This window comes from Aythya ferina (assembly GCF_964211825.1).
Source record: "Aythya ferina genome assembly, chromosome: 5".
Classification (NCBI taxonomy): Eukaryota; Metazoa; Chordata; class Aves; order Anseriformes; family Anatidae; genus Aythya; species Aythya ferina.
Window position 1 is genome coordinate 51,497,953 of NC_140301.1, and position 24,043 is coordinate 51,521,995.

The window sequence follows — 24,043 nt, forward strand, 5'->3', positions numbered from 1 at the left end:
ACTGTTGCTTAGATGAGCTTTTTTTAAATTCTAAACCAATATATAGAATCACCAGCACTTCCATCAAAATTACACATGTTTAGGTAAATCGGATTTCTATTTTTGGTCCCAAAAGTAGCCTTGGAAAGAAAGTAAATTTTATTAGAAGACTGAATTGTAGCAAAACATTTTTTCCTTCTAAAATGTTAGAACTAAAAGAGTTCAGGTTTGTGGTTGCATTTTGCTTTTCCTTCAATATCAGAAATGCAGGTGTTTGCTCTCTGCTTATGTTTGGTTCAGAAAATGTGTTCGTTGTGGTCACTGCAAGGGAAATTCCCCTCTCTGTGAATGTGTAGCTCATCTGGGCTCCCCTCTGACCCTCTTTTGTAGCATCACTGTGTAGCAAGAGTAGAAAATCTTGTACATTTTTGTTTTGTGTGAAGGATCATCTTCTTTCAAGATCTTAGTGGTAAAGGTCAACTTGTAGTGTTTAGTTTTCTTCTCCAATAACATTTCATGTTAGGTTTGTGCCTTTTCTGGTGGTGTGATTGATTTATTCATTCTGAAGCGAGAAGACCCCTCCAATACCTCCTCTCTGCTTTAGGAGTGAGCTGCAGGAAAGAAATAGCATTTGCAGAGATGCAGCACTGCCCTGTGACAGGAGAGGAGGCTGGCTCAGTCCCTTTTCAAGTAAACACGTGGCTTCTGCATACCAGTCTGTGCTCACAACACTGCCTGGAAATGTGAGAGCCTTTCTGACCTGTGTGACAACACATCAAAGGTAGAGCTGCATGGTGTGGAGGATAACCAAGATGGCCTTCCACCTCTGGAGACAAAGCAGCCAGACTGACAGTCAGGTACAGCTGCCTCATCCTCCAGAAGAAGGAATGTATCTTCTGGAAGATGTATTCTTGAGTATTCATTGGAGGATGAGTTGTAGAGGGCTGCAGCACTTTGTGTAAAACAGGGCAGCCCTGTCCATTGCTGTGTCAAAAATGTTGCATGTTGAATTTGGAACAAAGACCCATTCAGGTCTGTGTTCTTCCTTCTAGTAAAAGTTTGTTTCCTTAGCATCCAGTCTAACTATATTCTAAAAGGTAATTCAAATGATAATTTTTCCCCAGCCTGTAGTGTCAGTGGGAGCTGCACCCTGGACTTGCAGGATCTGGGGTGGCCAGCCAGCTAGTCAGCCAGGACAGACTAGATGCTGATCAAACATAAACAATAAAGAAATGTATTTGCAAAGAATAAAAACAAAATCTTCAGGGCTCTGTAAAACAAATGCAGATGGTCATTTTTGCATCTCCATTTTAGTAATCAGAAAATATGCAGTTCTTAGATCTGTATGTCAAGGTCACTGTTGGCTGATCAGGTTGGAGAGGTCAATGAAACATCTCTTCATGTATAAATATTTGTTTGCCTTCTTGTCAAGGGCCAAATTGAACCCTTTACTGTTACATATTTGTTGCCATGTGAGTAGGATGGTTGTTTATCTTTTTGGTTCCAGGACACTGACAAAGGATCTAAGGAAATTTGTTATTGCTGTGCACAAACCTAGGCGTGTCCTACTGATAGAGTACAAATAAGGTGCGACTTACACTTCTCTGCAGAATTTCTCTATCCAGCGTGAAATGATTTGTGTGTGTGTGTGTGTTTCCCAAGATTGGCTTGCAGTATGTTCACAAATTGCAGTTAGTAGAAGAAAATTTTCACTTCAACAATAGTCACAGCAGTACATGCTAATGGGTACCAGTTAACAAAGCAATGCTGAATTCCCATTAAAGTAGGAAATTCCCATTAAAAAATTGTTTCTTCAGTTAGGAACACCTATAGTTTTTATAATTATTTAATAAATCCTTAATTCTTCATGTTGCAGATTGTGTCCAAGAATCTTTTGGGATTAGACATATTCTTTATAGCATTTTTCATATCCTGGTCAAAGGTCAGAAAATGTGGAAAACTTACTTACTTCTTGTGATAATAAGCTCTTTTACTTCTGTGCCTTGGTTCAACAATTATGTAGTTTTTTTTTTAACTTTTATTCTGCTTGGTTTTAAGTCTGTATTTAAGGACTTGAATTAAGATTTTGATATACAAAGCATCAAAGGAAAAACAAATATATTTTTAGCTATTTAATTCACACTTGGGTATGAAGACTCAGACAAGTTCTGGTATTTCCTATCAGTGATAGTTACAACACTAACACAATGCAATAATTCTAATTGGTTAACTAGAATTATTATTTAATAACAATGTTTAGAAAAAATCTACAGAAATCTACAGAAATGATCTATGATCTAATCTACAGAAAAATCTATGGATTACTCTTGCAGGGTATATAATTATTGTTATCCCCATTTAAGGTGAAAGTGAAAAAGAGAGATTCCTGTTTGGCATTATAGGATGAACTGTTCAGTCTGGAACTAGAAGGTCTAACATCTGTCTCTTGATTAAAATCCACAACAGACTTTAAAGAGTGACTAAAAGAGAGTGAAGAGTTACATTTATTTATTTATTTATTTTTCCTGAGAACTAAACTTGGTCACTAGTTAGCCCACAGCTTTCTAGAAAGTCATTTTAGGTTGTTAAAAGTAAAATTGTACCTGTTTAGTGAATCAAAATAAAACCAAAAATAATCACAAACGAAAAGATCATGGGTATGATGAGTTTTCACAAAAGATTAAAGTTTTGTAAGAATTGACACACTTTCAAAAAATGTTTGATTTCATTTAAAAAGCAGATCAAATTAATACTGTTCTCATTAAAAAAAAAAAAAATAAATAAAAATCAAGGAACAAAATCTACAAGGTATTTAACCTTTTTATTCCCCACTTTCCTTGTAAGGGTTAGTGATACATGTATGTACCACTCACAGAAATGCTGGAGGGGTCATCTTTTCTGCTGGATTAGGACCATGTGTTCCATGTTAGAAGAACTTACTCTAAGGAATACCCACATTTTTTATCTACAAACTATTCATTCACTGGTTGAAATAAAATATTCAGGGGTTCAGGATTCATAATGTGTTTCTTTAAGGTACTGCTGCAATTGTGGATAAAAGGTGATATTGCAGTGAAAAATGCTGCTAATTACCATTTATTATTATCCATTATTATTTCCGTTTATATCTCACTATTTTTAACTTGCTCATATAATTTCTCTTCCTATGACTTAGTCCAGATTGTATGATAATAACTGAATAAATAATGCTAGTGCTTTCCTATCCTGTTTTCCTTTATTATTATTATTAATTTTTTTTATGAAACCAGATTTCTAGATGTGAATCATCACTTGATATTCCCTACCCCTTCTAAAAACACAGCCATAATTTTGTAGATGTTGCTAAGTATTTGAGGTGAGTGTTTGGTAGAATTCTGCAGGCATGTGACAAACAAGTAAATAGAGTAAATACAAATACAATGCATTCTGTGGATTTTGCCAGGATTCTGGGAACATTTTTTATTGACCTGAAAAAGAAAATTTTTTTTTTCTCATGTGCTGTTTTCTGTATGTTGTGTCACACAAAGCATATTCTGTACAATCTGTGAAGCCTCACATTAGACAGAGTGAAAGTTAAGTGAATTTTTGGAGGATTATTTATTATATTGCAAATCACAGCCTGGCATAGTGCATTTCTTCACTGAAATATGTTTTTAGCACTTTGGAAATCCCTTTGTATGCATCTGAGTCGATTAATTTCTCTGCAAGCATACGTGCTACTCAATATACTTGTTATGTGTTTGTAGCTCTCGGTGTGTAATGAGACATTTTTGCTGTTGCTGATAATTCTGTAGATTCCATTGTACCCAGACATATGGTGTCAGTTGTTTGAAGGCTTTAGAAGCTCTTGGATTGGCTGTGATGTATAAATGCAATAATCCCCATAGAAAACTTCGGACTTCTAGAATCAGAGTTTAAAATCTGCATGCTCACTTGCAGGCTGGGGAGTTTTAAAAACAAACGGGCCCTTGTAGATAATTTAACATTAATGGCCCGAGTCAACAAGAAGTGCAAAACATTCAACGCCCAGGAAGAGCTATCTAAAGTCTGAGATGTGCTTCCACAGGGTATGAGCCAGATGGAAATATGTATAACCAACATTTTATCCATATTCAGTGTATATTAAATTAGTGTTATTAAAGGACAATTGTTAAATACTTTAATAAGGAAGAATGATGATTTGCCTTCTCTGTGTAGTCCTAATCCAAAACCAGCAGCATCCAATCGAAAGACCCCATTGATTTTGATGGGTTTTCTATTGAGCCTTATGTCTGCAAGCTGGATGAAAGACAGCTGCAGGGAACTGGAGGGCCCTGTTTTAGCAGATGCTCCTGGCCTGCCCTAAACCCGTACAAATCATCACAGGTCCTTCATAGCATGTGTATCTGGTGTCATGCCTCCATCACAGTCAGGAGGAGACTTACCATAGATTCGGGGTAGAGTTCAAATTTCACCCATACTGCTCAGTTTATTTTGTTTGCTGTTCTGGGTATTAAATATCCCTGAGGAAGGTGTTCTGCTTGGATTGCCTCATGAGGCATGTAAGCAGCAGAGTTTGGCTATTATATGTCTATAGCCCTGTTGCCTGAATTGGGGCATAAATACATTCTTTTTATGTGCAAACCCTTGGTGCAAAGCGTTTGTTATTGTAGCAGCCTAATAAAACAAATATCGGTCAAAAGCCCAAACTTTCTCATATAATAAATGAATAAGGACCATTTTCCCTGTGATATCATGGCCTTAAATAGTGTTTCACCAAGGCTAAGCTGGGCTGCAGTATGATTTGTTAGACATGACTAACTACAGATAATGTTTGAACAAAATAGGAACAGCATTTCTTCTGTCCTCCTAAAACATTTGCTTCCATGCACTGTGGTAAAGCTTTTTTTAGGGAAAACGAGTACATTAATGGGGTCTTCTATGCAATTTAATGAACCAGTGGGCCTCAACTTATTCATTATTTATATAGCTATTGTATTTAGGGCAGCAATGCTCTAAGTCCAGGTTGTAACTAGGCCCCATTTTTCTGGATGCAATACAAACACAGAGTTAATCAACTGAACAACACATAACGATTTGTAACTTCATTGCTGTTGTATATTGCAGGAATACCAAAACAGGTGCAGCCCAGGAATGTGTGACCAGCTAGGAATTATCCCCATCTTTTCCTCTCCCATAGAAGGCTACTTAAAACTCTTGGATGAACATCAGCCAGCTGTTATCCAATGAACAGAAATTAAATATGCCGGGGGAGGCAGGGTGAGGGGAATTAGCCTGCCCATACAGCCTACATGTGGATGTGAGAAAAAGGGTAAGTAAAACAGGGAAGCAAAAAAAAGCTTTTAGCCTTATATTCCCCTGGATTCCTCAAGGCTAAATGGCAAGTTTGTCAGGTTCTTTAGGTTATGATGAGAATAATATCTCTTTGGTGATGACCAGGCATTTTTTCCTTGACACACCCTTTCACTTGCAATTCCTTCTAGCATCAGTACCAAGGGAATTTATAGGTGATACCTTTACAGACCGTTTTCTGTGTTCTGCTTAAGAGTAACTTCCCCTCTGGTTAGAGTACTTTCTCCCCTCACAACTTTGTGGAAGACATCCAAATAAGCAAGTTCCATCTAGTGTTTCCCATAACACAAAATGAGAATGATCCGTACTATAAAGCTGGTGTGAAGGAAGCAGAACTGAGATATTTGGTCTTTCTTCTTAATACATCTCTCTAACTCTCAGCTGAAGATGAAAGATTAGGGTTATTCAGGTAAAAGATTCAGACAACCAAATATATTTGTAAATTACATACATATCATTAGCTGAAAATGGTTGATTCAAGGGGAAAATTTAACCCAAATTTAATTTTACTTTCAAGGACTTATTTTTAGATTTTTGTTATAGAAAGGAAAAACAAAACAAAACAAATCAAAAAAGTGAATTCTATTGAAAATATGTAGGTGAGAAAAATACCATTCCATGATCCTGTCAGACAGACACAGAGGTTGAGGATTGTTTGCAAAGTGCAATTTTCCCTCCGCTAGTTCTTTGGACCATCAGAAGGACCAGTTGTACACTCACCTGGAGCTGCCACTACAGTAGTCTCTTGTGCTCATGTCAATAGTGCTGCTGTCTGGAAGGGAAGATAATGGCATCTTTGACAATGAGGAACTGCCTCTCTAGAGCCCAAAACAACCTTATTTGGGTATATACTTTATCCTTTCCCTCACATATGTAGGCAAGAGACCGTAGCTGATATCAGAGGAGTTGCACATGATGGGTTTTATTTTGTGAATAGGAAATATTGGGATTCAGAGTGCTAGTTACTTTTTGCATGCAAATGCCCTGTTTCTCTTACATAAAAGGCTGTATAAGTTGCAGATAAGTGTTTTGTGAATCAAGCCCGAAATCCTCTTTTTATTTTAACTGGAGACTTTAGCCAGTGGATAAGCTCCATCAGACATTATTCAAACATTTTATGGCTTGCAAAGAATTTTCTTTTTTTAATTTTTTTTTTTAAAAGAGCAGTTTAAATAAGAGAAAACAAACAGTTTCGTTGGAAGTGGCCTGGTTATAGATATCTTCTTTCCACCCCAGTGGCTTGAAGTGACTGTTAACTGGCATTTGGCTGTTTTATAACTGGTGCAATTATTTTGTCAAAGGTTGTAGGGTTTTTTCCTCCTTTAAAAAAAAACAAACAAACAAAAAAGTTAGTTTACAGTTTATTAACTTAGATTACTGCTAATAGCTCCCATGGGTCTTTCTACTGAAACAAGGACCAGGATAACTGATTTCTTAAGACCAATCTGGAAGACTTTAAAATGCATTAATAGCTATCACTGAAACAGCAGGAGGAAGAATAGTCTCTTTTTTTTTTTTTTTTTCTCTTTTCTTTTCTTTTCTTTTCTTTTCTTTTCTTTTCTTTTCTTTTCTTTTCTTTTCTTTTCTTTTCTTTTCTTTTCTTTTCTTTTCTTTTCTTTTCTTTTTTTTTTTTTTTTTTTTTCTTTCTTGTCTTTTCTTTTTGCTCTTCTTGTTCTCTGCATAAAGTTTTCCCCCAACTTCATCCATTTATGTTATCCTCTTTCTCTCTCTCCCTCTCTCTCTATTTCAGCTATTAACTGACTAAGGTGCAAGTGAGTGCGAATAATCAGCAATGACTCTTTTTGGCTGCTCAGGAAGCACATTAGCACATAAATAGGAAACATGGACTGATTCTAAGATGGCTCAAGGAAAAAGTTAAATGATAGTTTAAAGTGTGGAAGACTGAAGTCAAAGCACCACATTATCAAAAAGGTCTAAAAGCACTGTAGGATAATATTCATGGACTTTAAAACATTTTGCTTTTTCATGCATAAAGACTTGTAAAAACAACACATATGGGTTAAACATTAGGCATGTAGCTGTTTGGTTTATGAAGAAAGCAATCTTTCTATGAAGAAAGCAATCATTTATTACATGCGTCTATCAGCAGGAAAAATATTTTTCTACTTTCACTGCTTTGGCATGTCTCCTCCAGTCATCCCTTTCCATCCTACTCTCCACCTTCCTGGTCAAAAGAGGAATGCGTGGATGAAGGCTGAGCAGAAGTATTTACTCAATGTGTCAGAACTTGTGTCTGGGAAACCCGATGAAGACTTTGAGAGAGAACTTTCTCTCACTTGTATTCCTTTGTTGCTCTTGCTATAGAGAGCAATGAAGAAAATCTGATCTACCATGGAAAGACCGTAAACAGTTAAAGCAGCAGGGCTGTTTGTTATCCAGGTACTCACATTGGAGTTACGTGGTGCCAAACATCATGAGGAAGTAATAATATGAGTCCATATCTGCAGGAATAAGAGTGTAGGTACAAGCAGTGAAGTTATATTATTCCAACTGTTCTCATCACTTGAAATTATGATGCTATGGAGTCTGCAGCATCAGCTATCCAGCTGAGATACTGGATGAAATTTCATTTCTTCCCCTGCTTCCTTCCTGAGTAGTGAAACTTATGCACTAGTCACATGTATTCATTTTCATGGTTTTAGTGTACTAAAGTGTACACAGTGTGTACACAATGTGTACACAATGATCTAAGGAGAAAAATTTACTATGCTAGGTGCTGTACAAAAGTAATAATTGTCCTTTCCTCAAAGATTTTTTAATTAAAACATCATTAATTGTATGGAATAAAGAAAAATGGGGGTGGGAATGGGAAGAAGGGATGTTCTGATCCTATGTCTAATGGGAAGATGCAGATAACTCAGAAATAGTTGCTTTGAGACCTGAAAACATCAAGCAAGATACCTACAGCAAAGGTATCAATACATATAAAATAATAAATAACGAGACAGTATTGAGCTACTTCATAAGAATAATTTCTGAAAATGTTGCCCAGAAAATAAATTAAATTATGTAGAACTCAGTTACTGGCATCACCAGGTGCTATAAATCAAGATAAAATCCTTAAAGTAGGTTTTACTGTATTTACAGATCTTGGCTGTAGTCTGTATTTTGGTTATCTGCAAAGGTTTGCAGACATATATTTTTATTAAAAGTTGCTTCCAGGAGTCCATTCCAACTAGTGCATTGATTTAGTTGAAAATGTTTCATTTTCAGGCTTGAGTGGGGGTCATACCATTGCGCTCTCTTTTCAATACTTTGCAGTTTTATTCTTTATTGACTCACAGAGGTATATTGAAAGAACCAGTGTTATCAGATATGCAAGCTATAGCATAATCCTATTTTTCTGGAATTAGTTTTGCATGTAGTCTGTAGTGTGCTGAAATGTTCATTTCTATGCAAAAATCAGAAAGTTGAAAAAACTGACCAATGGGTTTATTGGGAGGATACTCATGTCATTTTCTACTACCAGTTCTTGACATTCAGCTGTTGATGTTCAAGTGCTCCTGTACTAAAAGTGCATGTCAGATAGTATGGCAGTGAAATAGCATACTTTTCTGTTACAATGAAATTTCAATAAGGGTGGAATTTTGCCTTAAAAAGAGGACAGTGATCTTCTCACATACACTGTCCTTTGTCCTGAGGCACAAGAAATCCCCAAATCCCTAAAATATTTTATCTGTAGATAAGATAATTTTGCACCAGCCCAGGCATGAAAAAGAAAAATATATCAGATGCAGCTGGAAAAGTTGCTCAGGGAGAAGGTAAATTAAAGGTTTCTATCTTATCTGTATTTCAATTACAATTTTATTTTTGGTCCCTGGCAGTGCAGACAGTTGAAATCCTGGGAAGTGGAGACACTCATAGATGTATGAAAAAGGAACCTTTAATGGTGAAGATGTATGTATTTGATCTATGCTGCTTTTCATGTTGGGTATACATGACATTAAAATAAAAATGTGGACTCTTATGGAGGGGCCCATCTGTTTGAGTTGACTTGAGGATTTTTTTTTTTATTTTATTTTTTTCCCTTTTCAATAGTAATAACCTAGTTTAAAAGTCTGCAGATCTGCCTGTCTCATTCTAAAGGTCAGTCCTAATGAAAACAGCTGTGCAAGGACCAGCAGAACAGTTTATCATAAAGAGCTGATCTGGCTTCCACTCGGGGCCATGCTGTATATTTGAATCTACTGTCTCAGAGTCTTCTGGGAACTGGATGATGAAGCTCTGAGATAAAAATCTCTTAGCTCTTTGATACTTGTGTTTGTGGGTAAAGACCATAGAAGACTTCCTCTCTTGGATTTTCCAGACCTCCTCTCTTGGATTGTCCAGTGGCCACATAAGTCTAGATCTTGCTGAAGGTGTTGACATTTCATCAGGTGCCTTTCTTGTTTATTAACTGCTTTATCAAAGACATGAAAGACTGAGAAAATTTTCCTCTTAGTTTTGGATGTAATACCAATCTCCACTGTTATTAACGATAGAAAAATGGTCAGATGACACCCCACCGCTACTGCGTCTATAAATGATTCATTCGTTTTTGTAAACAGAGAAGCTCACTAGTACAGTCTGGAGCTGATTTATCAATATATTCTGTTGGTTTAGCAGATATTAGCCATAAACCTGGTTTCATGGGCCAGGGGGCATGGGGAAAGCCATGGGTTTCATGGGCAGGTAAATCTAGTTCTTCAGAATGATCCTGGTGCAACAAGAGAATAAAAAAAACATCCTTCCTGTGCCTATATTTCTATCATGAACACCACAAATTGATTGACTGATTAATTGAAGGCTTTGTTATCATTGGGTTACTCTTGGAGGCTAGGAGGGACTGGTACTGTTCCCCATGAACTAATCCCTCACCTCAACCACTGGAATTAGTTGCCTCAGCTGAAGAAGTGCTAAAAAGCCCCAAATGTCACTGCCTTTCCTTACTGGAAAAGCCAGGAATTCCTTTATCTCAGTACAGGCAAAAGGTGAAAGGAAGGGAGCTCACCTTTATGAACCCAGTAAGGCTAAGACTGTTTAAATCCCTTGGAAGATTTGGGGTAAATATGAATATGAACTGTAATGTGGTAGTTAAGATTAATATCTCTTTGGAGCTTTTGTGTAGACAATCCTGATCTTTGTTTTCTCTCAGAAAATAAATTGCCTGAAAAATGATCCCTCCAACTGAGATTTCAGTATCTTCCAATTTTAGCTGCACCAATACTATTTATGATAAAGGGTCAACGTTTCTATAAAATTAGTAAGAGAAAGAAGTAAGAGAAGGTGTGAGAAGGTGAGAGAAAGAGGCTAGAGAAATGCCACAAATTATAATAGTTAAAAAAGTCAAAAAAAGTAGTCAAATCTTTTCATGTCTCATAGTGATTCACTGACTTTAAAGAATTAGGTGTGAACTGATCAACACCTTCTAAAATAGGGTGTGTTAATGTGTAGGTACATGCAGATACACGTATTTATGCTGTCTATTTATAAAAATATAATTATTCATATATTTGTGTTTCTGTGTATGAATATATAGCCCACACATATGCAAAATTTGTTTGCTATCTTCTTGCTTGGGAAAGGAAGATGGAGAAGGATTCTCTGTCTTCTGCCATCCCTCTTGGTAATATTTTCTTGTGTCTGTTTCAGATTCACATACAAATATTTGCTAAGGCATTTTCCAATCAAATTGAGATTTGAACAATCGCATGACTCGTTGCTTCCTATATTTCATTATCTCCAGCAAAATGTATATTTCCTCATTGCTATCATGGAAACACATCAGGGTTTTCATGTGACACAGTTAAAATTCACAGTGCATTCTCATAAAGTGCACCAGGCAAACATTTTAGGGTCTGGTGGTGTCCTATGGAGAAAGACCTGCAGAAATCACCAGGATAGAATGACGAATGAATGCTGGATTGTATTGCAGTTGAAAAGTAGCAGAAAGCTGTCTAATAGATCTTCTACTGTTTAGTGAACAGGACTCACATTAGGTAATGGCAGCAGAAAACATTAAAGACAATTGTATATGATGTAGTATTCGGTCAGATTCATTCACAGTGTATAGTCATTTCCAAATGGCATTTTGCTGTTCTTTGTTCTGTAGCAGTGCCTAATATTTCTAAACATTTTTAGGCTTTGTGACACCTTAATGGTATACAATAACAGTATGCGTCCCTCTTAGAAAAATGGATACTCTCATTTTTCTAAACATTGTGCCTTTACCTTTAACCATTTCCATTTAAATGCAAATTTCAATCATGTCCACCTCTCTGTATTCCAACAGAAACCCAGGGAAAAGACTATACCTTAAATCCTAATTTCTCCATAAAGGGAGCAGTTTCCTTCAGGTGTGTCACTCCATGTTATCTATTTTCCTTCTCATCTTATACGTCATCAACGTGGCATGTTTACCTTTCAGATTTCACAAATTAAAGTCTTTTTGTTGTTGTTGTTGTTTTTGTTGTTGAAAATTATCATCAGTAGTTATCTTTATTTCCTGTTAAATCTGCCTGACGTCACCAACTCACATGGAAATTTCCCATTCTCAAGTCTTTGAATTACTACCAGCATTACAGGTGTTTGTACGCTTGAAAGTTTATAATTTCCTAAGCAACTGCTGACAAATTAAGTGAATTTGTGTCATAGACATGGATTAATCTTGTAATTATTGTTCCAGTTTAAAGGAAATAATTGAATTTCAGGGTTAAGGATAAAACACGATGCTATGAAACATATGTGATACTGGTGTTGGTTTCCTGAATGTCTGTTCTTGGTATGCAGCTTAGCAACACATCTGAGCAATTCATTAAGGTGTCTCTGCTTAGTGAGTCTTTGGAGAGAAAGTTTCATTTGAATCCAGCATGTAAAAAAGCACTCAGAAAAACAGCCAACCTAAACAAAACATCCCTCTCCCTCCCCCACCAAAAGTCCCAGACCCTTTATCTGTTGTTAGTCCCTCTTGATTTACTTTTGACAAGAGAGGGCACTGTGATAACATTCTAAAGAGTGGACATATTTGTATATACTTGCCTCTGAGACAGAAAGGAAGCCAGGGATTAACCCCTGAACCAATTACTTTACAATATAGCAACTACTTCAACACAAAGAGGGGAGAAAAAAGAGACAATTTAACTAATTAGTGCAAGTCACAGTGTTCTTTTTGGGAATTACTCTGTTGGAAGAAAAAATGTTGAGTGTGCTCATAGGCAAGCGGATGTCTGCTTTAGAGCGTATTTATTAATTCTCATTTTGAGTCAGCATTTACTGGACAAGAAATATAGCTGAAAATATGTAAGGCTCTAGTCCTTTAAGAGAATTACACATATTGGAAATACTGTGCCTGCCTATTGCTTTAGCAAAACTTTATTTTTAACCCTTTATTAAAATACAGCCATGTGCACTTGTAATTCTCCATCATATTCCTCGTGTTGGGAGATTAAACTCACTTTCTGTAGGTGAGCAATATCTTATGTATGTCATTTTAACATGAAGGTAGCTGTGTTACACAACTTCCTCTGCAATTAAGTTGTTTCCCACATTAACTGGGATGAAAGAGACTTTGAGTACGATTTTTTAATGTAGATAGTATTGGAGCACTTGAGTTCTCAGGTGGTTGGACTTGGAGGAAGGAGGTGATTTAAGACTTTGAGCACCTATGCTTTGAAAATCAGATTATTTTTAAGTGTCATAAATTGGAGCTGTTTGTTATTTTCAAAAAAACGTGCCTATGTGTGGTTTATGAAGGTTAAACTGTTTTGTTGGTAGGGTCAGGACACTTCTTTCCTGCCTTGCTGCCACATAACTAGTGCATTCTGGTGAGATATTATTGTCGATAAGAACAAATGTCATCTGAGAAAAGCAAAAGTTAGAGAATGTCATTTGCATTTTAAATTTTAAGAAATGTTTTGTGGATAGTAGAGGACAGATTCCTGCCATGATGAGCAGAGATGTTAGATTTGGTATTCACTTGATTATAAAATCTTTTGGGCCTTCGACTTTTACTGCTCTGGGACACCAACTATGCTTGGGAATAATTGTGCCCTGTTAAAGAAATTTTACTTATATTGTTACATATAATCCAGGCTTTGGGAAAAATCCTGGCTTCATCATTGTGTGGCAGATAGGGAGATCTGTGACTACCTTGGTTTTATTTTTTGTTTCTTCAACTTCCAGAGCAGAGTTCTTGAAAAAATAGCTCCTTTCCCTTTCTAAACAAAGACTCTGAGGTTATTTATCTTAAATGTTTGTTCTTTCTCTAAACTGAGAATCCTCCTCCTATAAGAAACTTGGTCAAAAATGAAAAGAACGAAATACTCTGAAAGCGTCAACTGTCTGCCTCTTTATTGCAGTAAACAGGACACCATTTTTTCCTACTTTATAATTGTGTTTGTTTCTTTCTAGTTCATGCAGGCTGGAGCAGATGACTACCTGATATGACATGATTAGCAGAGAACAGTCCCCCCCAAAATATTTTAGCTGAGTCTATTTCTCTCTTGTGTTTTGTTCTCCAGCTTTTGAGCTTGAAGAATATATTAGCTAATGGGGAGTTGCCTGCTCTCTATCTTGATCCAGACACAGACAGATAAAATTAACAGGCATCTCTTGAAGATTAGCTATCGTTAAGTCTAGCTTTGACACGTGGCTAATTGAAGGAATACCAGATACAACAGGAAATGAAGAATAATAGGTAATATGTTCTTATAAAAGACTCATTTCACCTTAAATCCAGTAAGACAGTGATAATGCTTAGATAAAACTTAAAGGAGTTGAGATCATACAGATTCTTCATGCACCAATTACCATTAAAAAGTGTATATTCCACATGGTAATTCTTTGACAAATGCTGTTTTTTTAAGTGACAACTGATAGACCTTGCTGCTAACAAAATCATAACCCGTCTCTTTAGCCTGCTACAAAAACTTTGTTCTTACATGCCTTTTGTATATTTTTGCATTTCAGCTTCCCTTGACTTGCTTGAAAGGTAGGCGAGTCCTGATACGGACCTGAATGTTTCAGTAGTTTGTGTTTCCACATGGACCATTGTAAAAACAGGACGGAGTCATGGAGAGCTGAATTATTGCAAAACTGAAGCAGAAAAGGAAAGGGATTATAGATCCAGATTCTGCTTATGTCTCATCTGTGCTTTCATTTCTCCAACAGTCATTACACAGGTGTGCATGACAGCCAAACCTATTTTAACAAAGTGTGAGGCATACATGTTTCAGGCAGTTTGGCTTCCAGGACGTTGTGAGGTTTATGCAAAATAAATAAATAAATAAATAAATAAATAAATAAATAACAAGGTGTGTGTGTGTGTTATAGTATCACTATAAAGTAAATATTATGTTTTGGGCAGCTCATATTAAGCTACGGATATATTATTCAATCTTGATTTTGTTATTTGCACAACTTTCAGGAAAGTGTATTAATGTGTATTATAAACAGCATATAAGAAAACATACTAACCAAGAACAAGTGGAAAGAGGAAACTTCAGAAAACATTCAGGCACCAAATTTGAAATATATTGCAGAAAACTCATCAGGATTAATTGCTGCCTTTTATGAAATAAATCAATTTTTCTTCAGGCAAATAGATAAGGATTCATTCTCTTTTTCATCTTACCCTTATGGTACAATAATGATGCATGAAGCAGAGTGTGTGTGTGTGTGTGTGTGTGTGTGTGTGTGTGTGTGTGTACATGTGAGTGAATGTATTTAAGCAAGTGGTCTCTGTATTGCATATTCATATTGAGAGCATGTACATAGTTCTTGCACAAAAAAAAATAAACAAATAAAATCAAACCTGTGCAAACCCTAGGCTTTAAATTCACCTGAACTATGATATGTGGTTGATGGGCAAGCTGAATTTTGTCGTGAATGAAGTTTAAAAGGAACTTTGTTTCTGCCATAAACAATACATAACTTTTCATACCCACACTTAGGAAGGAAGTGTATAAACTAGTTACTTTGAACCTAGTAATTTTGTTATGGTTATTTTCAACCTTCCTATTTTCAATTGTCATTATCTGCAAATATTTTAATCAGGGAAGCTTTTGTCTAAAAAATATGTCAAGTTAGTAGTAATTATGAACGTGATATAATGTTGATTAGTGTTGATTTGATGCTTGCTCTAAGGGGTAGAACAAGGCAAACCCATTACATGACTGAAAGATGAGCAGCCAGATCAGTAGCTAACCAAATTGTCATGGCCACTACTGAGTCAGAGTGGGCTTGGTGAGTTTATTCCAATGGACACCACATAGAGTTTGTGATCCACAGTACAATATGTATATTGCCACACACACACACACACACAAACAAAAGAGGCTGAAAAAACTTTATGTGGAGTCTTGTATATCATCTTAGAACAGAATTTGACTTTTCAAAAATTAATTAACCTCTTTTAAGATCATAAACTGTGCCAACCATTCCTCTGCATGGGGGAATCACATCTGAAAATTAAATCCTGAAGTCTGATCCATCTGTTTTTGCTGTCAGACTCAGCCCCAGGAACTCCTAAACAGTTGTTGTTGTTGTTGCTTTTTAATAGGGTAGGACAGTAATGCACAGACCTCCAGATGTGTCCTGATCTTGTTTGAGATTCACATACTTGACCTCAGGTTGACTTTGAAATCCCATCTGAGGCCCAACAGAATTACAGTGTCCTTCATAAAGAGGAGAAAAATCTTCTAATGCTGAAATGCTCAGTTACCAGTGGATGGCTCTTGTATAAATTTTAGTAGCCTAGTGAGAGTTGAGGTGGAAAGGAGGGAGTGTTTTTGACTTCTAATGTAGCACAGTATTTGTTCTTGTCTCCTGTAGTCTAGTTATTGAGTGTTGAATCATGTGAAAAGGGAGGTCTGTGTTGCATTATATTAGAAATAAAAAGATAGATCATTCTCTTTCCTCAAAAGGTTGGTAATTATTAACTCAATAAAAAGCGGGGCTTTTTGCCATCACCTATGGGTAGGAGTGAGAAGCAGATAATCCACTGTCAGAGCATTTCTAATTTTAACTAGTGTGGGTATTTCTCAGATAAGTGAAGAAAGGTAGTGAAACTGTGCATTGATACAACCCAGACAATGAGCTTCTGGACCTACTGTAAGTGCTGATAATACAGATCCAATGCCATTGAATGTCTAAGTCATTTCAAACAACCATATTTAATGAGATTTGAGTCTACACTGCCCTGAGCAGAACACTAATATAGCATGAGGCACTGAACTACTCTCACATTCCATTCACATTATACAAAGCAATGTGAGGAGGGCTCCAGATGACAAGTTGGCGCTGCGATCCCCTTTCTACTCCACAGAAATACCAGGTGCCAAGCTGAGTCATAACCAGCTTTACCTTTTGGAAACCAGAGGGTTTGATTTCTTACTGGTTGCAGTAGACCTCTAGGGATAGTTCTGTAAACCAACCAAATAAAACTGATTTTCATTGGAAATGTGCAAAGAACAAATGAAAGGGGGGAAATTTCATATCAAAATATTTCTGATAACTGCAACTTTAAGAAGGGAGTTGACATGAATGGCTGCCTTCATCATTAGAGAATTGCGTGGTACAAGCTGCCCTGCCTTAATCACAGCTGTCATGAGGAAAGGAAATAGATTTTTAGGGTCCAGATAGGATTTCTCCTTGGAAATGTCAGGAGTGATTGATGTAAGACACTACTAAGAAGCTACTCACTAAATGTGTATTGTCTACACTTTTGAATCTTACCCCCACCCGATATGATGTTATCATTTTAAGAAGTCACAGGAACAGTTAAGCTATGATTTCTGAATAAATTAGTAGTCACAAAATGACACTTCATTGACCTTTGAAAAAAGTGGGGTGTATAATGGTATGACATACATGGCTGTTAAACAATTTTTTTCTTTTTATTTTTTTTTTGTTTATTATTTTATTTTATTTTATATATTTTATTTTTCTTTATTTTATTTTACTATTTTTTTTCTTCTTTTTATCCACTCTGGCAAAAGAGTTTCCTAATTGTTTCCTTTAAAACAGTTTCCTAATTGTTTCCTTCAGCAAGAGAGCTAACTGATTGTCATAAGATGACATGCGTAACACAGAGATCTTGCTACACATTTTGATGCAAAGGAACACACTTTTAGTTGAAAATCTTTCCTAACATGATTCAGATGTTAGAGATGAATACACGGAGCACTGTACATTTGGTAAAACTTAAGTGCTCTTAAAAAAAAAAAAAAAAAAAAGATCATAAATCTTTAGCTGTGGCCTTTTATCAGCTCTTAATTTGTCATGGTATTTTAATTACTTTCAGTGTAAAAATTTTAATCCATATGTGAGGGGAGATGCTGCTTCTTTCTTGCTCTTGTAATATAATTTTAAAAGATTAACAGTCCTGTGTGCACATGGATGTTTTTGAAAGCTTGTAATGGGCAATTTCAAAGTTCTCTTAGCTCCATACTAAGCACACATTCAGTAAGTTGTACCCATGCTGATTTCGGAAGTTAAAAGTTTCAGGACTTAAAAGCAATCTAAATCTGTTTGGGTGGCTCCCTCTTGGATGGGACCAGATTTTCAGAGGGCTGGTGCTCAGCATTTCTGTAAGAAGTTGCATTTGAATTGTTTCAAATGTAAGTATAATATCTGTATCTTTTGAAACTAAAGTGCAAACCTGATCTCTTATGTGGTGAGAAACTGCTTTTCTTCTTTTTATTTTATTTTTTTTTTTTCTTTTTGTGGTTGTTGCCCTTTTAATCACCTTATTTTCAGGACTTACATCTGTGACTGCTGAGACATACACAAAATATGATCAAATTGGTACATGAAGCTAAGGGAAGCAATAAGGTATTCTCAGTACTGCATGGCTGCAGCTAAGTCATTTTGAAATCAATAATCCCCTCGCAATTCACTGTGCCACTTGACTGGACATACAGATGCAGATGCCCTTGTAAATGAGTTTACATCGCACTGTGCTTGTAGCCATATAATCTTTCTTCCCTTCTCAAGTCTGTCCCATTTTTCCTTGCTTCCATTATGCATATGAAACTCAAATTAAGATTGCATGTAAAGCTGACTAGCTATTCCAGGTTATTTATTGGAAATGAAACTATATAAGCATACAATATATGGTTTGCTTAAAATTGATTTACCTAACTCCTTCCATAGTCCCAGGCAAATGCAATTGTACAGCAGAGAATAGCATTGCAGGAGAAAATAAACAAAAGAAAAAGATAATTTCAATAGAAAATTTGCAGCTGTTTTATAGGGGATTTAGATCTATAATAATTAAAGATTATAATAAAGAGTATAATTTGTCAAATAGAAAAATTAGAGGCAAGACACTAAAATTATTAGTTACAAAAATAAAGTTTTTCAGGTGAAGGCCATGTGTATTTTGAAAGTGGTTTCAACTCTGTTTGGACAAAGCTTGGACTCAAGTATAGGGAGTAGGTAATCTCTGGGTAGGCCTTAGGTAGGCTTTGTTACCACCTTGTGTTGCCTCACCCATGTCCTTTCTCCCCACTGTGCTCTCCACCTTTCTGTACCCCACCAGCCAGCGTGGTGATATTAGTACACTCTATTAGCTAGAAAGAAAAGTCGTGGCGTCTTAGCATCAATGGCCCAGACTCACAGGCTGCAAGGGAAGAAGGTCTACAGAGAGCCTGGGATACAGCTGCATTACAGCAGCATGGCACCAAGCTGTGCTCACCCTATAGCCTCTGTAGTGGAAGTATGAAGTATGAGTTACAAAGCATGGCATCATTTAGAGAACTTTCTAAACTGATCTCTTAGTTTATTTTATCATCATCATCATCATCTTCATGTATAAACACTGTGAATGATGCAGGGCTCTGGCAAACCAGATACAATCTGGCCTGGCCCTGAAATTTCTAGTTTTGGCTATCATAAGCTGCAGGTCTGGGGTTCTTCTGTTTTAAAAGGAACAGCAGCTGACTCAGATGGACTGTAGCATGACAGGGGTATCTCTCAGATGTTGGGTACTTGTAAGAAGGTCCAAGAACTTTCCTTTTTGTGAGAGCTTATAGGACTCAGACAAGTGAAACGATTTTTTACAACAGCCAGTTCAAGGTGCTTTACAGGAAGCACAACAAGGCGTCTGAGGAATAATCAATTCCAATATAGTGCCTTCTTTAGTCGATACAGATTGGTTTCAGTTCTGAATCATGCCTTGCTTTTCACATATTTATTTCATGTACATATATGTATATATACATAAGTATGTATGCATGTATATATTAAAAATGCATAATCACACACTGTTATATCTCTTGGTGTATTTGCTTGCCTTGAAAATGTCTGGCTTTTTTTGAATCCTGCCTAACCCTTGGGCCACAGCGTCCTTATGGTAATGAATTCCTCAGGCAAAGAGGATGCTTTGTTCACAGCCTATCCTCTTTACTAAATGTTCCTCTGTTCTTTATTAGCATAGGAACTGAATCCTTACTGTAAGACTGGGACAATCTCCATACGATATTCATGGAAACCAAGCTGTAGAGAGGGCAGATAACCAGCGTAGACCGAAAGAGGAGTAGGTAGAAAAAATGGCTGTGGCTCATCACTGTTGCGAACCTTCTCTAAGCAGCATAAAACTTATAGGTTTATAGGCTGCCCTTGAGCTTGTCTATTCCAAAAGTGAGGCTTTGAGTTCCCACAGTTACTTTAGGTAGCACAACATAACTGCTCTGCTTTAAGGAGGTGGCAAATACAGGCAAAAGAAGAGCTGTGAAATGCCCTGTACATTTATTCATGTGACTGACCCAAAGTGTGGCAGTGGGCATTCTCATCCAAAGATGCATCTATTTTGTTGTTAGATACTATTTTCCATTTTCTGTCAAAACAATAGGTTCTTATTTCTCTAAGTTGGCATGACACAGTGTGAAAAATCAGATGCTGCTTCATGCAGGCTGAGAAAGTCACACATGTTTTCACTCTGTCTAATTCTTTCATAAAACCTCCAGTCTGGAGAGGGATCTATTAAACATCTTTTTTCCTTTTGCATTGCAAAATGCAAATCTTTTTCTTTCTTTCTTTCTATCTTTCTTTCTTTCTTTCTTTCTTTCTTTCTTTCTTTCTTTCTTTCTTTCTTTCTTTCTTTCTTTCTCTCTCTCTCTCTCTCTCTCTCTCTCTCTCTCTTTCTCTCTTTCTCTCTTTCTCTCTCTCTTTCTTTCCTTCTGCTAAAAGGCAAATGGGATGGGATCTACCGTCTACATTGCTAAACCAAATTTTTCTCAGTCTTAGAGCTTTACGTGTTCACCTCATAGTCTATCACACTTCCAAACTCATGGAATCACAGAATCACAGTCTAGGTTGGAAGAGACCCCCAGGATCACCTAGTCCAACCTCTGGCCTAACACTAACCAGTCCTTCACTAAACCATATCACTACGCTCTACAACTAAATGTCCTTTAAAGACCTCCAGGGATGGTGACTCCACCACTTCCCTGAGCAGCCCATTCCAATGCCTAACAACCCTTTTGGTAAAGTTTTTCCTAATATCCAACCTAAATCTCCCCTGGCGCAACTTAAGCCCATTCCCCCTTGTCCTATCACCAGGCACATGGGAGAATAGACCATGTACCTCCTTTAATGTACCTATTGAGAGCAATAAGGTTGCCCCTAAGCCTCCTTTTCTCCAGGCTGAACAATCCCAGCTCCCTTAGTCGCTCTTCGTAAGACTTGTTCTCCAGACCCCTCACCAGCTTTGTTGCCCTTCTCTGGACTCTCTCGAGCACCTCCATGTCCTTCTTGTGCTCATACACACTGTTCAATTGGGATATCTCATGCTGCTTAGGAAAAAGCATTCCTAGTTATGAATTCAAATACTGTTAGCCAATCCTAAGGCCAGTAGGAATATTTTTTTTTTCTGCCACAGACTGATAAATATATATATACCATATCTGATGTATCTTTTTCTAGATTGCTATTATTGTCAATCTAAAATTTGTGTTATGTCTGGATGCATGGCCACTGACACAATGCAAGAAATCCCACATTCCATGGAAATTTAAAAGAAAGAATGCAGAAGAACCAGAAATCCTGCACTCCAATAAGAAAAACCTGGAGCAGACCTAGGGAGAAAAATTCAATTTCATGCCTGTATTTCAATGTTCTGGAATTCACGTCTTCCTCTCTCACCCATTTGCCCAGACGTGTGCCAAAATTCTTTTTCCTACATGAATGTACACATGCATCTCTCTCCTGTTTTTCTTCCCCTTCATTTTTCTCTTTTTCTCTCTGTAATCAGAATTTACAAGAGAGACCTCTATAAGTTTCTAGAAAAAAAAAAAAAAAAATCAAATTACTCTATTTTCACAAAATGACTTTGCTCTGGCAAAATAGTGTTTTGGGACAAAGAAAAAAAGTATTTTTTTCTTACGTAGTCCTATCAATTCTAGTAAAAAAAAAAAATAAATCATGAAAAACTTACAATGAAGCAGACAGTGCGAATTATACCATCATAAGTGTCCTCTTAGAGAAAACATACCTTAGATGTCACTTTACCTGAAATGTTCAGCTTGTGATTTTGTGCTTTGACATTACAATGATTTATTTTTTTTCTAACTTCCTATATTTGTTTCTGCTGACCTCCTAAAGATGTACGTGATAGTTCTTTATTTTACTGTTCAGATAAATTTAAATCTATGTATATATCTCTGCCGGTGCATATGTGGCTGTATATATGACTAAAATGAGCAGATTTGCTTGACTTTATGAACTAGATGCCAGACCACATCTGAAGAACTGCTGAGCTTGCAAAGCGCAGTACCACACTCCTCCTTCCATTCTCTCTCACTCTCTCTCAGTGCTGATACTTCTGGCCTTTCAATATTTTTAACCATTTCATGGTTAGAAGTTCTGACAAACAAAATGGATTTTCTTATGTTTAAGCAGTGTGTGCTCCGTGACTGGGGTTTCCTTACTGGACTCCAAGTCAGAGCTGTGTACCTATCCCAACCAAGTTAACTGCATTCTTCAGTCAATATTTTTGAAATGTTCATATTGAGTCTCAGATCTGCAAAAGTTCTCAGTGTTGGGGAGCAGGGACCTTTGGAAAATCTGGTTACAGAAACAGACAGAACAGAAAATTTTCAATGCTAAACATGCTGAAAAAAACTTGCCCTCTTATGAGTACCTAAATTAATTCCTTCAAAATGTGTCCTTAACTCTATGAGCAGAGAAATTTGCATTATGACGTTGCATTATTCTTTGAAAGTGCCTCAGATATATTTCTGCTGTTACTATCATTCCTACCAATTAGTGAGTGTTAGGGCTTAGTTACCATGACTAAAATTAAGACAGACTTATTTTGGAGATATTTTTCTTGATATCTCAAATAAATAGCAAAAGTCTTGATTTTTACAGGTTTGTATCGTCCTTGTCAGCCAGTCTCTGCCCTACTGGTCCAAGACAGCATCCTGATTTTCTGAACATGTCATCTGGCAACTCTGGTGGATATCTTTGCGTGAATCTGAGGGAAGAATGTGCTTGTTCAAAGGAAGGCTTTGGCTCTGTCAGAAGCAGACTCTGTGCTAAAGATTTGTTACTCTATAACAAAGGGGGGCCACTGATTTGCAGACACAGCTTGCACTGATGTCAACAAAAGCTGCACATAGAGTTCAAGTGTGCACTGAGGCTCTTTGCCTCTAATTCATCTCAGGGCTTGCCTTATTTTAATATATACAACTTTGAGCTGAATGAGATCGGGATGGATTTTTAAAGATGTTGGCTACAGATCCATGCTGACGAGAGGTGAGAAAATACTTGCCGTTCCATGGACAAGTCGAAAACCTGCCTGAGCAAACTGCCAGTTCAACTGTTTGTAAAGCGGCCACAGACCAGGGAATTGCCGCGTGCAACTGAGTGTCAAATACTTGCCTGGCGTGTTTTGGCATCATTTCATCTTCTTCTGCAGAGGCATGCTGATTTTCATCAGCTTAAAATCAAGTTTTAAAGTGTACATAACCATTTTGAAGCCCTGTCCACGTTTTTTTTTTTTTCCCTGTTTTCTCCAGGGTAACAGTTTAATTTCACTGGGATGTTTCTATATTGTTTTTCTTCTTCTTTTAGAATATAGACATGATGAAAATTGCAGGGCTGGGGTAATGAACACTATGTTAAAGTGTAATTTCAGAAGGAGAGTACCATAATTCTGCACTGGGCAGTATAAATGAAGTTTTATTAAAATAGCCATTTTACATACTAAAAAAAAGCATGCTTCTTTACTGCCTTTAAGAACATTTATTTATGTATATATTTAATACTTACATTCAGTGCTTTGAAGACTGGTAAATATATTTACAAACAAGAGTTGCATTGCTATTAAAACAAATAAGGAAAACTGGAAATATTCTCAAGAAGCCACACAGCAGGGAGAGGGGAAAAAATGGTAAGCCAGAGTGCAGCCAGATCTTGAAGTCTCTAGAGACCAAAGAAGAACTTACCTTGAGCTATAAGCATGCTGTGCAGCAGAGTACACGTTACCTCCCTGGCTACTAATACCGATGCAATGTAGGTGCCTCAGCATCTGGTCTCGTACATCAAACCAGGTCTCAAAGCCTGGTCTCATACATCTCTTTGAGGGATTTCTGCCATTGTATGATGTGTCCCCTTCTTGCCTGCTTGTGGATTACTCCAGGTTTATAGTTACTTGCTCAAGAGCACCCAGAATGTGCATACTTGGCTAAGAGCAAGTTGGCTTCTCTCC

The 24,043-nt window shown here is 36.9% G+C and overlaps 1 long non-coding RNA gene across 1 annotated transcript in view; it reads left to right on the plus strand.

Moving 5' to 3' along the window:
• The window catches only part of LOC311437433, a 149,779-nt gene extending 126,468 nt beyond the window's left edge, over nucleotides 1-23,311 (plus strand). The window contains exon 3 of the long non-coding RNA XR_014693462.1: nucleotides 22,702-23,311. This is a non-coding gene — a long non-coding RNA (uncharacterized lncRNA). The remainder of the gene's footprint in view (nucleotides 1-22,701) is intronic.
• Nucleotides 23,312-24,043: the final 732 nt, after the last annotated feature.